Source organism: Grampus griseus (genome assembly GCF_964374135.1).
Source record: "Grampus griseus genome assembly, chromosome: 1".
In the NCBI taxonomy this organism is placed as follows: Eukaryota; Metazoa; Chordata; class Mammalia; order Artiodactyla; family Delphinidae; genus Grampus; species Grampus griseus.
In genome coordinates this window covers 65269740-65287317 of record NC_139017.1, presented here as the reverse complement: position 1 = coordinate 65287317, position 17578 = coordinate 65269740, and positions in this window count along the sequence as shown.

The window sequence follows — 17578 nt, the reverse complement described above, 5'->3', positions numbered from 1 at the left end:
GGCCATTCAAGATCAGGAGCAGGGGAAGAGACTCTGCTTCTGAATGGAAAGAGTAAAAGGACATACAGAATATAAAGGGTTGTTGCAGCTAGCTTTGCAAATAACCTACCACAGTCAATTAAGGCCAGAATAATCCATACCCCTTCCACGTGCAAAGCATACTCACACCTCTTTCAGACCCCAAAATTTCATCCAATCAGAGCACCAAGCTTAAAGTCCCTGATCTCATCACGTAAATCTTGTCCAGATATAGATGAAATATTTTGGATGTAGTTTGTCATGTAGTTCCTCCATACTCTTAATGCAGAGACCTGTGAACTAAAAATAACATTATCTCCTCCCACTCACACAAGATATAGTGTTGAAAGAGGGGTAGGATATTGGCTATAGATACTCCATTAAAAAGTCAAAGGACAGGAAACTCATGGAACTGCTGGTCTGTAGCAATTCTCACCTCTAACCATATATGTGTTAATTCTACCTTCTGCAGGCGTAAAGAATGTTTCTTGATTAGGGCCCAGTACTAATCCCTGAGAGGAGTCCCCTAACTCATAGTTCTTCTCAGCTCTTGGTTTTTCTCTCTGGGTGTCAGTACTGTGCTCTAGATATCTTTCTTTTTTCATAGGAAATGGCTGTGCTTGTAGCTGACTAACCTTTCCAGCTTGCTTTCAGCCTGAAGAAAGTTAGGGTCCCAGAGATCTCTTTCATTTTCCATTGTCTTTGACCCTTCTTAGTATAATCTAATAACCTTTCCTTAAAAACTTTTTGGGATTTCTATGTATCAGGTTCTAGTTCATTCCACAAGATAAAATCCGTTTACACAACCTATTTTCAGACAGACTTCCCTCTACTTGGAGCAGCATGTCAGGACAGTGCCTTTGAGGTTCTTAGATGCTCTTTTGCTTAGCTGAGAGAGTATAGCAAATATCACCTTAAATCTTTCAAAGAATTTTTAAAAAGGGTTTTACACTCTTGCCCTTGGTTTTATCTGTATCCTGGGGTGATTTCTTACTTTGAGAAACTTACACTAATTATAGAGACTCGAAATGTGAAAAAGTTTCATTTTCTAACCTTATGTATCCTTGGTCCATATTTCCTCTGAATTGTTTGGAAACTATTACAGCTCTAGATTGTTTCTCTTTTCTCATACCTTATGCAACTTAAAAAAATGGATACTTTCAAACTTCTGCTCGAGAAACTTCTTATCCTTGCTTTGCTACAATCTATTTTTCACACAAAATACAGAATGATCCTTGTGAAAGTTCATGACAGTGGTCCACCTCTAACACAAATAGTGTTTTTGAGTGAGTTTTAAAAAGCTGTCTCTTCCTGAAGACATTTGCTGATATCTTATGGAGAATTGTAATGGATATACATATCTATGATGTCTACAAATGTGAATGGCAGCCTCTGAAGTTGTACAGTGCAAAATCTGTATATCTCTACGACTGGTTCTGCATTATTCCATGCTCAAAACCTTCTGATGCCTTCCCTTCACAGTCAGAAAGCAATAAAGTTGAAAGTCCCATGTACACAGAATATATAAATAATTCCTACAAACTAATAATGTAATTGGTAAAACACTTGGATAGACTCTCTACAAAGAAAGATATAAAAATGGTCAATATGCACAAAGTATTCAACATCATTAGATGTCAGAGAAATGCACATTAAAACTCCAATGAGGTAGTTCTATGCACCCACTAGAATGGCTAAAATGAAAAAAGGCTGACAATACCAAATGTTGGAGACGATATGGAAGAACCAGAACTCTAATGTTGCTGAAGGGAATAAAGAAGGATACAACTCTTTTAGAAAGCCATTTAGCAGTTTTGTTTCATTTAAAGTCAAAAATACACTTACCCTATGACCTAGCAATTTCAGTTTAAAATATTTACCCAAGGGAAATGAAAAGCTATGTCAACACAATGACTTGTACGCAGTAACGGCCAGAGGAAATAATTCAAATAAATACTAATGAAAATAGATAAATAATTTTGGTATGTTCATATATTGGAATACTAATTAATTAGAAGTAAAAAATAGGCTAATCATACATGCAAGAACCTGGATAAATTTCAAAAAACATATTGAGCAAACAAAGACTTACCAAAAGAATGTATACTCTGTGATTCCATTCATATTAAGTTATAGGATGGGTGAAACTAATCCATGATAGAAAAAAATTAGACTGTATGCTTCAGGAGGCAGGGTGGAGACTGACTGGAAGTGGATATGAAAGAACTTTCAAGGGTGATGGAAACATTCTATACCGTGTTTGAGATGGGGTTACAAGGGTGAATATAATTATCAAAATGTATCTAATTCTCTACCTAAGATCTGTGCATTTCACTGTATACTAATTTTATTTAAAAAAGAATCAGGGGCTTCCCTGGTGGCACAGTGGTTAAGAATCTGCCTGCCAATGTAGGGGACATGGGTTCAAGCCCTGGTCCGGGAAGATCCCACATGCTGCGGAGCAACTAAGCGCATGCACCACAACTACTGAGCCTGTGCTCTAGAGCCCCCAAGCCACAACTACTGAGCCCATGTGCCACAACTACTGAAGCCCACGTACCTAGAGCCCATGCTCTGCAACAAGAGAAGCCACCGCAATGAGAAGCCCACGCACTGCAATGAAGAGTAGTCCCTGCTCACCACAACTAGAGAAAGACTGCACTCAGCAACAAAGTCCCAACGCAGCCATAAATAAATAAATTTTTAAAAATTTAAAAAATAAAAAAGAATCAGTGCCTGGGTCCAACACGATCCTTCTCCTGGCTGCTTCCCCCGTCTCATATCCTACCACTCTACTCCTAACTTAGAGTGCCCCAGGCACTATGCCCTGCTTGTTCCTCAAACCTACCAAATACACTCGCTCATTCTCTTTTTTTTTTTATGTCTGTTCAGTTCTTCTGCCTATTTTTTAAAAATAATTAATTAATTAATTTTTGGTAGGCTTTCTCTGGTTGCAGCGAGTGTGGGCTACCCTTCATTGCGGTGAGCGGGCTTCTCATTACGGTGGCTTATCTTATTTCAGAGCATGGGCTCTAGGCACACAGGCTTCAGTAGTTGTGGCACACAGGCTCAGTTGTTGTGGCTCACGGGCTCTAGAGCACAGGCCCAGTAGCTGAGGCACACGGGCTTTGTTGCTCTGCAGCATGTGGGATCTTCCTGGACCAGGGATCGAACCCATGTCCCTTGCATTGGCAGGCGGATTCTTAACCACTGGTGATAGTATTTACCAGAAGAAACTTGAAGTCTACAGTCAGGAAGATAAAGCCCATGTGCTCCATGACAATGGTTTTACAGTTTTAACAAATTAATATCCATACACAGAACACAGAATCCTCCAAAGTCTGTTTCAGGTTTAATTCCCAGAAATTGCTTCAATAAGTAAATACTTTCTAACTCACTTGCAGCTTCACTATGTCCTGCTAATTCATTGTGCTGCTCTTGCTCAGGAATGATCTTCAAAGCATTTAACCTAGCAAAGTTTATCAAACACATTGTTCCCCAACTACTTGAAGCTTATCCTACAACAACTTCTATGACTCACGGAGAAAGCAAGCTATAAGGATTACAAGTGATTTTTTAACCTTTTTAAACAACAACAACAACAACAAAAACTTTAGTAGAAACAGTAACATTTATAAGAAGTAAAAAAAAAAGCAAATTAAAGAACGCAGAAACTAAAATGAGCGCAGTTTTTTCTCAACTCTAGTTTTGACTCACTGCATTCTTGGTGCCAAAAAGCAAGCAACAAAATATATTCACGGAAAAGAGTAATCCATGAGAGCAAGATTGAAGACTGAAGAATCACAGGACTCCATATAACAGAATCATCCAGGAAGTTTAATTAATTGAAGGCTTTCAGGAGAAAAGGGAACCCTCTTGCACTGTTGGTGGGAATGTAAATTGATACAGCCACTGTGGAGAACAGTATGGAGGTTCCTTAAAAAACTACAAATAGAACTACCATATGACCCGGCAGTCCCACTACTGGGCATATACCCTGAGAAAACCATAATTCAAAAAGAGTCATGTACCAAAATGTTCATTGCAGCTCTATTTACAATAGCCCGGAGATGGAAACAACCTAAGTGTCCATCATCGGATGAATGGATAAAGAAGATGTGGCACATATATACAATAGAGTATTACTCAGCCGTAAAAAGAAACGAAATCGAGCTATTTGTAATGAGGTGGATGGACCTAGAGTCTGTCATACAGAGTGAAGTAAGTCAGAAAGAGAAAGACAAATACCGTATGCTAATACATATATATGGAATTTTAGAAAAAAAAATGTCATGAAGAACATAAGGGTAAGACGGGAATAAAGACACAGACCTACTGGAGAATGGACTTGAGGATATGGGGAGGGGGATGGGTAAGCTGTGACAAAACAAGAGAGTGGCATGGACATATATACACTACCAAACGTAAAATAGATAGCTAGTGGGAAGCAGCTGCATAGCACAGGGAGATCATCTCGGTGCTTTGTGACCACCTAGAGGGGTGGGATAGGGAGGGTGGGAGGGAGGGAGACACAAGAGGGAAGAGATATGGGAACATATGTATATGTATAACTGATTCACTTTGTTATAAAGCAGAAACTAGCACATCATTGTAAAGCAATTATACTCCAATAAAGATGTAAAAAAAAATAGAAGGCTTTCATTATAATAGTTCATGTATAACAAGTTCAATGACATGGACACTAAAGAATCATTGTCCCAGGCTTCATTGTCATTGGGGAAGGCTTGGTTCCATAATACACATCTAGAGTTCCACCTCCTGACTATTCTCTCTCTTTTTGTACCCCCTAAAGGCACACAGACCTTAGATTCATTTCCTTCTCCCTGACTCCCCTATTATCTAGGTAGACGGGGGTGAGAGAGTACTGGAGAGAGCTGAGATCTGAGAAATAAAACCTTAGATGATGACATTATTGAATGTACAGCAGAATGTATTCTGCTGAATAGATTTCCCCCAAATAGCAACAGTGAAAAAGATGTATTCCTGAAATACATCAGCAATTTTATAGCTTTAAATCTCTTCCAATATTTTTCTTGGGAAATAATCTATGGTCTTGCTCTTTTCACCCACCTCTACCTTTCAAGCCTTATTCTCTCTGATAATCACTCGTGTACCCTGAACTCTATTCATTAATCTACCTATTGACTTCCAAGCATACCCTCTATACTTGTTCAAGAACCCTTGCCCAGAATTCTCTTCTTCCTCCATGATAACTTGTAGGAATAGTTCTTTTGAAGTTTCACAAAGCTCTCATCTCTTCAAAAGAGGCTTCACAGTTGTCTCTTTTTCTTTTAAAATACTACTGTAAGACTTTCTGCTTCTAACAAGTTAGCACTGATGTCATTTTGCTTTCATAAATGTCTGATTCCTCAAACATTATAATATCCTAGAAATCAGTAACCACAACTTTTATATTTTTGCATCTCCTGAAATTCCTGACATAATATTTATTGAATCAGTATTGAGAAGGCAAAATCAAATCCTAGCTTTTACCACTGACCAGCCATGAAAATTTAAGAACAGTATTTTATCTCTTGGAAACTCTGATTTCTCTTCTGTAAAAATGATTACAAAAATGTAAATTTCAAAGAGGTGCTGTAAAGACTCACTATGACAGTATATTCCACTTGGAATGGCACTTGACCCATTGCGTGTGTTCAACAAATGATAGCTTAAACAACTTCTGTGTTCTGTACGGTTGAGGTGTAGTAATTATATTCCCCAGATAACTCATTCAGATAATGTCCTCAATTTGGCCTGCAATTAAAAGCAGGACAGCCACCTGTGAGAAAGAATATCTAAGTACTTAATGACAGCTCTAATCTACAAGAAGAACAGCTCTTCTTAAGGTGACTTATTGTCACCAAACCCACTTATCTCTATGAACAATTTACTCTGCAACTAGTCTAGTATTAGCTGCCAATTCCTCTGGGATTTATTGCAATGATAAACTTCCCAAACAATGGAAAGTCTTCCCAAGGGACATTAAATAGCTATCTGGATAATTTAAAGGAAAACTTTGATGGGAAAATGTGAGTTTTGTTCTAGTCAAGTGAATTGGTGGGGTTTCAGGGCTCTTCACAGCCTTGCAGTATGGTACCATTCTTAAGCCATGTCTTTCCAACCATATTGTCTGTGACATGGGTGAATTTCTATTTCAGATCAATTTAGTATGTAATCAGTAACTATTAGGATTGACTATCAGGCAAACATGTTCAACTAAATTACATTTAACTGTACCGTAACTTTTCAAATCATCTATATACTTCTTTAGTTTTTGAAATTATATTGCATATTGCAATTGGATTGAAGTATGTACATATTTCCTTTCCTGGAAAAATGGCCACTCCTTCCTGACTGATCCCATTGTATATTACACAAAGTTCTTTCACAGCACTACCAATACATTATTGCTCCTGGGGGGCAGGCAGCAACTAATATTTACTCATCTTTTAATCCTACTCTTAGAGCCTAGCACAAAGCTGGCCCATGGTAGAGGATCAACAGTTTATTCTTTCAGTCAATTCATACGCTTTCTCAGTTGCTCCTGCTCCATCACTAAGTTTCTCTGTGATGTCGAGTAGATCATTTCTCTGGGTAATGCCTCTGTTTCCTCCATGGAAAAGGAAGGACTTGAATCTCTGAAATTCTATAATTTTATGAAAACAAGGAAACAGAATGAAAAGAGACATTCAATACAATAGGTTTATCCCTAGGGCACTCACAGATATGTGGGCAAGGCAGTCCTGGTGCTCAGCTTTCCAGATCTCATTTTCTTCCTACCCATATTATCTCCCTCAGGACAGAGAGTGACAGTGTTAGTAAGAGCAGAGATAAAACCACCTTCTTTATTAGATCTGTGTGAGACCAACAGGCCTCCCATACATGTAGAGAGTCAGATCTTCCTTGGCTTTAATATGGTTAGAGAGCGTTGCTGGACCTCACCCTTTAATTTTTTAATGAACTGATTACCAGGCCCAGGGATCAAAGACTCCTGTTGTTTATCTTTACTCTTTTAGTTTAATGATTGCTGACACTCAATCAGGGTGTCCTAAAGACCCAGATGAAGTTTGATTGTCATTCAAGATCAAATAATAAAAAAACTCACCAAGCTCTATAATGTCCCACTATGAACCTAAGGGGTGATGGACAATAGCATTACCCATGTTTAAAATGAGCTATCCCTGATCCTTATTTGACAGATAAGGAACCTAAGACTCAGAGACAAACTGATTTCCTTGTTCTGGGCACTAGTCAAGCAGGGAAGCAGGGTTTCCTCAAAATATTAGGGAAGGATTTTCCTAGAAAAACACTGCTTGATGAACACAAATCTTTTATTTTTATCCCCGCTGATGCTCCTCTTGGAATCCCAGGTGTTAATGCTTCCTCTAGGATTATAGCAGGTATATAGAGATAAAAGGTGGAAAGAATCAGCTTTACTGATGGCTGTTCAGTAAACACAAAATTCAGAACTTCTTGATAAGTTGGATTTGAAATTGTGGCTAGGATCTTGGGCCAAACTAGGACCATCTTAACACTTCGCCCTAAATGTAGACGTTGACATCAGTGGGAATGGTAGGGTTTGATTTACTCATTCAAATGGCAAGGAAGAAACTGGAAAATGGTCCACCTTCAACAAATGGAGGAACATCTGCCCTGTTTATCTGCTTCGTGATGGGAGGAAGAGTTGTCTCCTCTTATAAAACTAGGGGCAGAAAGTACACGAGAGAAGGAGAATGAGAAAAGTACTTATAATGCCATTCAATTTAGTAAACATACTGCAAGTGAAGTTACCCCACTGAGCATGAGGTTCTCGAATTTCAAATCATCTGCACCTGCTCCTTGAGTTGGAACAAAAATGGGTGGAAAGAGACAGGAAGTGTCCACTCTAATAATCTACTTTATGGAGAGTAGAGTAAAAGTGTCTCTTCTATGGAAATGTAAGTAAGGAAGAATCAGTTCCTCCTTCTGGAAGCTTTTAGTTTAGGTCTTCATTTCTCTCCTGTAGTATGGCCAATAAGCCTCTTAGTATGTTTATCAAGATTCTTCTAATTTATGTTTTTCATAGTATGAAGGAAGGTCTTCTTTATAGAAGATTAAATAATGCCTCCAACTTTCTACCAAACCTTCAATATTTCCTTGAGAAAGTCATCCACTCTTTCCTCAGATTCCTATTAAATGGGGGAATGATGGTAATTGCTGTGCAAGGTTTTTGTGAAGGTTAAATGAGTTAATATCATAAATCACTAGTTAGTACTAGTTATTAGTTTCCTCATTATATTTACCTTCCACTGCCTTCTCTCAGCTACCCCTAGCTCAGTACATGGTATTCCAATCAGTAGGTACAATACTACCATTGTTCCTAGGGAAACATGGGCTTGAGCCTGGAAGTACTTAGCTCATTCATTTAATTTAACAACACCTTATAGATCTCGGCTGACCCAGGACACAAGGTCCCAAAGACATCCATTGGGTTCTCCAGTTGAGTCCTAAGTCTTTCTGCAAACATGGGTTAGGCTATGGTGTTGCAGAGCTAACTGCTGATCATCTAGAACTGAGGCACTAGTAGACAACATGACTAGAGACACAGTTGTGAATTTAATATTTCGGAAACAATCACTACAGCTATGAAATTATCATAAACTGAGTGCAAGGAAAAAACAAAAGCCAAAGACAAATATGTAAAGAATATCTATTTTTAGAGCAATGACCTTTAACCATCTATGTGTCTTGAACCAATCATGAATATTGTCTCAAGTGTTCCCACAGCAAATTTAAAAGGTGGTTAGGGTGAGTCATTATAGCTTCAAGATTAAATGGCTTGTCCAAAGTCACACCGTGAGCTAGTTGCATAGTTACGAATAGAACCTAGGTTTCCTAAACCCCTGCTAAAGAAAAGCTGCTAAAGTCAGGTATGGTGGGACTGGAGAAAGCCTTACTTTTGCTGATGCTAGGGTGAACTTTCAAGATTTGGTCTTTGGAGCAGAAATGCCTTTCCCTGCTCACCTCACTACTTTTAAACTCTTGGCACAGAGAAACTGAAAACATAGAAAATATTATTAGTGTTAGAAAAGTGCCAATCTCAGCTAAGCTCTGTTGAGTCAGTAATTCAACATAAGAGGATTGGTAGAGAGGGTAAGAATAAATAACTTCTAAGGTTCTCTGAGCATTTGAATTTATGATCTATAAAATTCCATCCATAAAAGGGAAAAAATTTGGACATGTAAAATTATAGACCAGTTCTGCCCAGGGCTTAGTCATTAGCAAGGGAGTTTTTCATAAATAAAAGGTTAGGGGTGTTTCTGGGTTTTTAACAGACCTAAATGTCTCAGATGTTATGGAAACTTGCTAAGTGGAAGGCACCATGCAAAAAACTTGATAGGTACTATCCCTCACCTTATGAAGCTTAGAATCAAGAGGAGAAAAAATTCAGTGCTAAAAGTTGTCCAGTAATGCATTAAGATTGTTTTCTTTTTTCCTCAAGTTACATTTATGTAAGACAACATAACACATACCCAGAGGAACTCAATCCTCTGTCATGCCTATTAAACATCTTAGCCAATATATTCCTTGATTTAACAAGTTCTTTGTGAAGATGTTGGTTTCTCAGTGGAGCCAGAGTATATATAAGGATCACTGAGCAAGCAGTAGATTTTTTTTTCTTTGGTCTTTAAGGAGTTTAGAAACATAACAAAAAAGTTTTAGTTGTACTTTTTTCATTTTTGAAGGAATAAAGCTACACTGAGAAAAATATGAGAAAGAAAAAACAATGTCACCCCATAATCCCACTATTCTAACACTCTCTGGTCACATCTTAGTTTCTTTTGCTGATCTCTCCTTTTCTCAAGGATTCTTAACTATCTTGAGACCTAGGACTTGGTCCTTGAACTTTTCATCTTTTCTATCTTAACTTTCTCCAAAGTGATCTCACTTAATCTCCTGGCTTTGTGTGCCATCTGTATGTTGATGACTCCCAAATGTATAACTCCAGCCTAGATTTCCAGCTAACTCCTTTATTGTTATACCCATCTCCCTCCTTAGGCTCCAGCAACCAATAGTATGTTCACTACCTCTATAATTTGGTAATTTTGAGAATGTTACTTAAATAGTATCATACAGCGTGTAACCTTTTGGGATTAGCTTTTTTTTTTTTTTTTTTTTGCGGTTATGTGAGCCTCTCACTGTTGTGGCCTCTCCCGTTGTGGAGCACAGACTCCGGACCCACAGGCTCAGCGGCCATGGCTCACAGGCCCAGCCGCTCCGTGGCATGTGGGATCTTTCCGGACCGGGGCATGAACCCGTGTCCCCTGCATCAGCAGGCGGACTCTCAACCACTGCGCCACCAGGGAAGCCCCTGAGATTAACTTTTTTTGTTCAGCATAATTCCCTTGAAATACTTTCAAGTTGCTACATATATCAATTGTCCATTCATTTTCTCATTATGTATGTACCACAGTTTATTTAAACACTTATCCATTGAAAGATACTTGAATTGTTTATAATTTTTGGCTATTACAAATAAAGCTTACAAATAATGTTCTATGAACACTCATATACATTTTTGTGTGGACATTTCATTTCTCTGCAATAAACCCCCAGGAATGTGATTGCTGAATTGTATGTTAAGCATATATTTAGTCTTCTAGGAAGCTGCCAAATTATTTTCCAGAGTAGCCGTACCATTTTACATTCCCATCAGCAACGTAGGAGAGATCTAGTTTCTCCACACACTTGTCAACACCTATTATTGTTTGTCTGTTAGATTACAACCATTCTAGTGGGTGTATAGTGGTATCTTGTGGGGTTTTCTTTTCCTTAGTGTTTAATGATGTTGAACATCTTTTCATGCATTTACTTGCCATCTGTATACTCTTCTTGATGAAATATCTTTTTCATGTCTTTTGCCCATTTTTCCAGTTGTAATTTTTTTGGGAGTTCTTTATATATACTTGATAAATCTTTTGTCAAATATGCGGTTTGCAAATATTTTCTGCCTGTAGCTTGTGTTTTCATTCTCTTTACAGAGTATTTTGCAGAGAAAAGTTAAAAATTTCACTTAACTGTGTTTATTCCAGTTTTTCTCAATTGATTTTACCATGATTACCTTTTTTGGCCCATAATTAACATCTTAAGATAATGAGCATCTGCAAAACACAGATTTAGAAATGCTGTTTCAGCCATTTCCTTACTCTACCTCTGACATCCAAGTGTACCTGTCTGATGCACCCAATTCTCTCAGGGTGGGGGCCAGCAGCTAATCTGAAATCCAAATTTATGGCAGTGAGCGCTATGAGAATGCACCATATCCCCAGTTTCATATTGTATTCTGTCAGGGGCTTTCTAGAGGCAAACTCAAAGCAAGTAGGAAGTGATTTGGAAGGTGAAAATTTTAGTCTCCATGGAAGCTGGCAGGGAAAAGACTTCAGATTGCTAAAAGAGAAGCACTAGATATGGATTCTAATCCTAGATTGGTCACTAATTGTCTGTGTAACATTAAATAAGCCACTCCATTCTGGGCCTCAGTTACCTCATCTGTAAAAGTGAAAGGGCTAGCTACAGCAAATTTAATATTCTATCATTCTAAATTACACCAATACACCAGCTGATTGCAAATATGAATCTCATCTTTGATGAAGTTATTTCATGATTCTACTTGGAAGCCCTTAAAGGGGGATAATTTGAGCATTGGGTGTGTTTAAATAAGCCCTTAGACCCCTCCAGGGTGAGTCAATTTTCTGCACCACTTTTCCAATAAAGACATAAGGTTTTCACTCTGCTTCTTCTAGGATCAAAGTGTTGAAGCAAGCCTCCACTTCTACAGGTTGCCCATGTCAAGATACTCTGAAATCTACACTCTGGTTCTTTGATGTTTTATTTCTAATCTAAATCAACATTGAAAATCAGTGATCAGGAATAAATTAGGACAGAATGAAACCATCTTTTCTAAAGTTAAATGGAGCTTGAGGATAGAGAGGGTACAAGAACGGGAGAAGAGGAAGAGGAAGTTGGTGAAAAGGTTAGGATGATGATTAATTAGCCAGTAGGCAGATACACATCCATCCAATAAAAAAGTGTCATTAAGATTGGTTTATAATTAATTGCAACAGCATCTTTGCTTAAAAGGAACTTCACACAAAAACAGTACATCACTTAAACAATTTGGTAATCAGTTTCAAAAGATGCTTTTTTCCCAACCTGTCATCCCAAGACAGGGGAACAAAGAATACTGTCCATATATGGAGGGGAAAGAAGGATGAAAATAACTGTCAATCTAACAATGCTGATATCCTGGTGCGGGAGGAGAGAAAGGCAGAAATGTTAAGTGCAAGAAACAGGCACATAGAAGTCTAAGAAAACAGACAGTGAGGGTTGATGTGGAAGAACATCATCACAAAATCATGCTGATATTTAGAAAAATAGTAGTTAGATCAGTAAAAGTTTAACAATCTCAGATCTGAAAGGATTTGGAAGGTGATGTTGTCAGCCACCTTCCCCTTTTTCATGTGCTCACATTTCTTTTCAACACAATCATTCATTCATTCTTCCATTTAGCACTTATTTTTTTGAAGCCCTACTATGCACCAAGTACTACCAAGAATCCTGAGAACACTGAAGTGATTAAGACACAATCTTTTTCATCAAGGAGCTGTCATTCTAGTCCATTCTAGTCTAGATTCGACAACCAAAGAAATATTTATGAAATAATGTGATGTGTTTTTTGGCAATACCGACTGGGGGCTATTGAAAGCAAAAAGGAAGAATTCTGCCTGGGTGAGTGGGAAACCCACAGGAAGTGGGTGTGGTTTGGGAGGGTAAGATTGGGAAAGGATTCTTAGGATTATTTAAATCTAGAATTCCCTTTGGGAATCTAACAGCATGAGTTTTTTTCTCTCTTAAGTATTCAACTGGTGAATGTGAGGTGGGGAGGATGGGGGATCTTCAAATTACCAGCCTGCCACCAAACGGCAAAATATTACCCTCTTTCTGTTCTTGAGAGCAGCACCATAGAATGTTAGCACTAGAAAGTATCTCGCAGAAAGTGACATTTCCAGAAGGAAACTGAGGTCCAGAGAAAGATAGCAACACACACACTCGAAAGTCTAACAGAGTTGGGACTAAACTCCTAATCCAGTTTTTTTTTTCCATTACCCCTCTCTCCCCCACCCCATGCCCCTTTTCTCTTTTTCAGGCTATACTTATAACCTCCCTAGGGTGCTAGATAATACTTGCATATTCTAGCTATTTTTATTTTCACGTATTTTTCCCATGAAGATTTTGTTGTTTCCTCTTTCAGACATGGCCCAAGACCACAGTCTGGCCTCATTAACTGATCCCTGTGGCACCTTAAAGGACAGTCCTCCCTAGGGAGACACATGGATGGGGATTACTAGTCCCCAGTTACTGCATTCCCACCAGCCCTGGCCCTTTCTGCAGAGCTAAGATGCAAGCAATTTGCAATCCATGTTGAGGAAAATATTTAAGCTTGCAGCCAGTTTGGCTTCTTCCAATGTCGTTTACAACCTTTGTGGTTTGAATCTGTTCACAGAAGAATTAGTTGCTGGTTTTGAATGTTATTAGGGAAGAAACCCAACTAGTTCTCAGGATACTCATCTGGGAAATTTTCAGCTTCAGGAAGAATTGTCAGATGGTTTCAAAAAAATAACTTGACAAATTAATGCCCTTTACAGAAGTTAGCTGTGGGTGGGTGGGAGATGGATATAAATCTGGAGTAAAGAGAGATGGCTTAATAATGGCAAAGCCCTTTTCCCTTCTGTATCTTTGTCTTTCTACAGTGACATTCAGAATCCTAAAGCCAAAACCCATATTACACAGAGGAAGAAAAATGCAGCTATATTTACGTGAGATTTGGGAAAGCTAAAAGCCCTCACCTGCTAAAAGTTTCTCTCTCCACTGACCCTCCCTCTGGTTTGGCCTGATACATTTCCCTTTTAGATGCACACACTTTGAGTTATTTAAACCAAACTCACAACCTTATCTTCAGAAGGAGAATACTAAAATGTATACTTTACTACATGTAACATCACCAGCATCTTGCTAGGCATGGAGCCAAAGTGTTCTATGCATGTTAAATAATGATGATGGTTTATTCCTTCATTTGCTAAATTAAATATCTGAACTCCCAGTTTACATCCAGCGCTGTGGTTAAAGATAAACTAAGACAGTTTCAGCCTTAAAGCGCTTACAGCCCCTGAGGAGAGAGAGATCTATAAACAGATGATTGCAATACAGTGCAGCAAATAATTATAATGGAGGGAGCCACAAGTATGATGGAAGATCATTGGTACAGCTGGAGACAGGGAATGGCCTGTGATATCTGACTCCTAAAAGCCAGTGGGAGTTATTATTATGTGAATCCTGGCAGTTGCAGAAGTTCTCCATCACTCATAGAATTATAGGCTGGAAAGGGAGAGAGAACATGGCATCAGCAAATCTAGAGTGGCCAGTAGGGGGACAGGGGCTTGCTTGGGAGGAATGCGTGAGGGGCAGGGCAGGAGCCCTGAGCACTGGGTACTCAGGTAACAGACTGACTATACCCTCCACCAGGAAGGGAGGTCACCTAGATAAATGTTGGGGAATGGAGGTCAAGTGCAAATTCCAAAAAAGAACACTGAAGGCATCCTCTGGTTGCTTCAAAATATCCCCATGTTCCACTCTGCTCTTAAACCAATGACATATTACCAGTATACATTCTTTCTGTTCCCACTTCTGTATGTCATCCACACATATCTGTGAGGGGCTACATGGAAGGGAGCTAATTTTTTTTTAATAATTATCATTTATTGGGTGCTTACAGTATTTTACAATTATAATTTATAATCTTCCCAACAGCAAATCAGTGAGTTTGGAATTACTAATCTCCTTTTATGTTATAAGACTGAAAAAAAAAAAGTTAAGAAAAGTTAAGTAACTTGCCAAGGTAATATAACTGAAACAGGAATTCAGATCCAAAGCCTATGTTTTTTGTTCATGATACGGTCACACTTCACAAGTTTTGGAATCAGGCATGTTTGGATTTAAATTAATAAAAATATATTTGTTCCTCGTGTGATTTTTACTTTTATTTCCCTTTATTTTATTAATAGGGTCTTTGGCTGGTTTGTTTTATTTAAGAATCCTACATAAATATTTGCTTCTCTCATTTGCCTATTTTGGCTTCCTTGAGAAAATGTTCTTAGCTTATTGAAATGATCGTCAGTGCTCCAAAAATCGTGAGTTCCAGTCAAGTCAGTTTAACAGCTTCACTGGGCAAATATCATGTATTCAAAACTGGTGAATACTCTAGATACCTCTCTTGCGCTGATTTATAATTTTCACGTCCCTAATCACCACCTAAAACGTCATATAGTTGTTCATTTGAATATTGTTCATCTCTTTTTTTCAGGCTGTGCAGACTGTTTTATATTCTGCTTTTAAAATATTCCTTAATCTTAATACGTGGAATTTAATATGTGCGGTAATTCCCTTACATAATACGTGGTACACTTTCACAGTTGAACAGACCACATAGTTGCCATTTTTAATGTTTTAAATATTTAATAACTTATTAAATATAATAAATTATTATATTTATTGTAATATTTAATAATTTATTAAATATAATCTTCCCAACAGCAAATAATAATTGGAACTTCTGCAACTGCCAGGATTCACATAATAATAACTCCCACTGGCTTTTAGGAGTCAGATATCACATGCCCTTCCCTGTCTCCAGATGTACCAATGTTCTTCCATAATGTTTGTGTGCTTCACTGATTTCCATATCACCAGAAGCAGAACATCCAAGGACAGAGGAGATGAAACAGTTTGGTTCTGAGCCCAGACCAGAAGAATTTCTGTGATCTTGAGTCCTTGAATGGGGTGGATTGTACATTCTTCTGAGGGCCAACAGAATGTTGTCCATCTCTTGCACTAGACTGTGAACTCCATGAAACCAGGAACATCCCCAGTTTTGTTCAAAGATATACCCTCAGGAACTAAGCAGTCCTGGAAACCCATCGGTGCTTTACAAATATGTTAAATGATTGAGTGACTATTAAATACTGAAGGAAATATAAGGACGTGTAAGACACATTTTGGTCTCAATATGTGCGCCTGGTAGGGGACCCGAGACATAAATGCACGAAGTTGCCAACTGACATAAGTGGCAGTTTACCTATTATAAATCTGAGGCCTCATATTCAGATGTGAAGTAAATTTAATATTTCTGTTTAATAACTCAGCCTAAACTGGATTTCTAGCCTCTATTCTGCTAGTGTGGCAGAAACTTTATGTGTTTCTTCTCTTTTCCCCAATTTGTGTCTAGGACTTGATGAGAGCTTGTGCAAGGCCAAGCCCCAGGGGTGAGGATGCTGTCTGGAACTCATTTATCTATGCACACCAGTCATCAATGTGATGACCTTTGGTCCTCTCTCTGTGGCTCCTCCAGGCCTGGAGTTCTCTTTGTCCCTTCTTTTCTTGTGCATAAAGGCACAGAAATCCTTGTCCTGTTTTTCAGCTATCTCTTAAAGTCTGTCTTTGGACCTCTCTGCATCCATACCCTCTCTGAGGTTTTGTCACCTTTCCTGGGCTCTGTCTACAGAACTGGGTTCATTCTCTGCTCTTGAGAGTGCCACAGCCTTCATACCACCTCCTGGGATTATGTCAGAGAAGAAAGGTATAGGGCCATTCTCTCTCTCAGGCCCACAGAACTCTGTTCTTATAAACTCCCCTGCATTGCTGCTTCCTTTCCCAAGCCTGGAAGAGTATTTTTCTAGTGTAGGAGGGGGGGAACACCTCATTTTTCTCAATCCATATGTTTTCCAAACATTTTTGTCTCTCCTCTAACCCCTTCCTGTAAGGTTTTAGGAAAACAAAGCCAGGATCAAGAGACTCACAAACTTTGTGCTCTTTCCTGGAATGATGAACACAGATAACTAATATCTTGTATAGAAAGAAGAGAAATGGGGAAATATCAGGGGGGAAAAAAAGTTAATATTTCAAAAACATTATTTTACTATATTATTCTCCTAGTAAACCTCTGCATTCCTGTGAAAAACAGGTATTTTTCATCCAGTCGTTTTATCTCTACTCCCTCCCCAAAAGGTTAGGACCTGGGTCTGTCCTAAATTGGGCTCTCCAGGGCAATAATATCATAATCAAAACAACCTACTCAAAAGAAAATAACCTAGTCTGTATAATGGAGCTAACAATCTATAGGTCACAAATCAATAGCCAGACTGGCCAACGTGACTAACACTGGAATTGAGAAGCCAGTTCACATTCTGGGACAAGAGGTGAGCACTCTGTGTTTAATTAGATTTTACTCAAGTACATTGCCTTCTCCTCATAAGGCATTTACTCAGAACATCCATTAGTGTCAGTATTTTAGTAGTTATTTTAGTAATAGGACATGATTTCTTGAGGGTTGGCATGCCCATCGGTGTCCATTCTTGCTCTTGGATGGCACGTTGCTAGAAAGTCTAAGACGTCATCTATTTCAATGGTTCTATGTAGGGCCAGTTTTCTAGGCAGTTGTCTC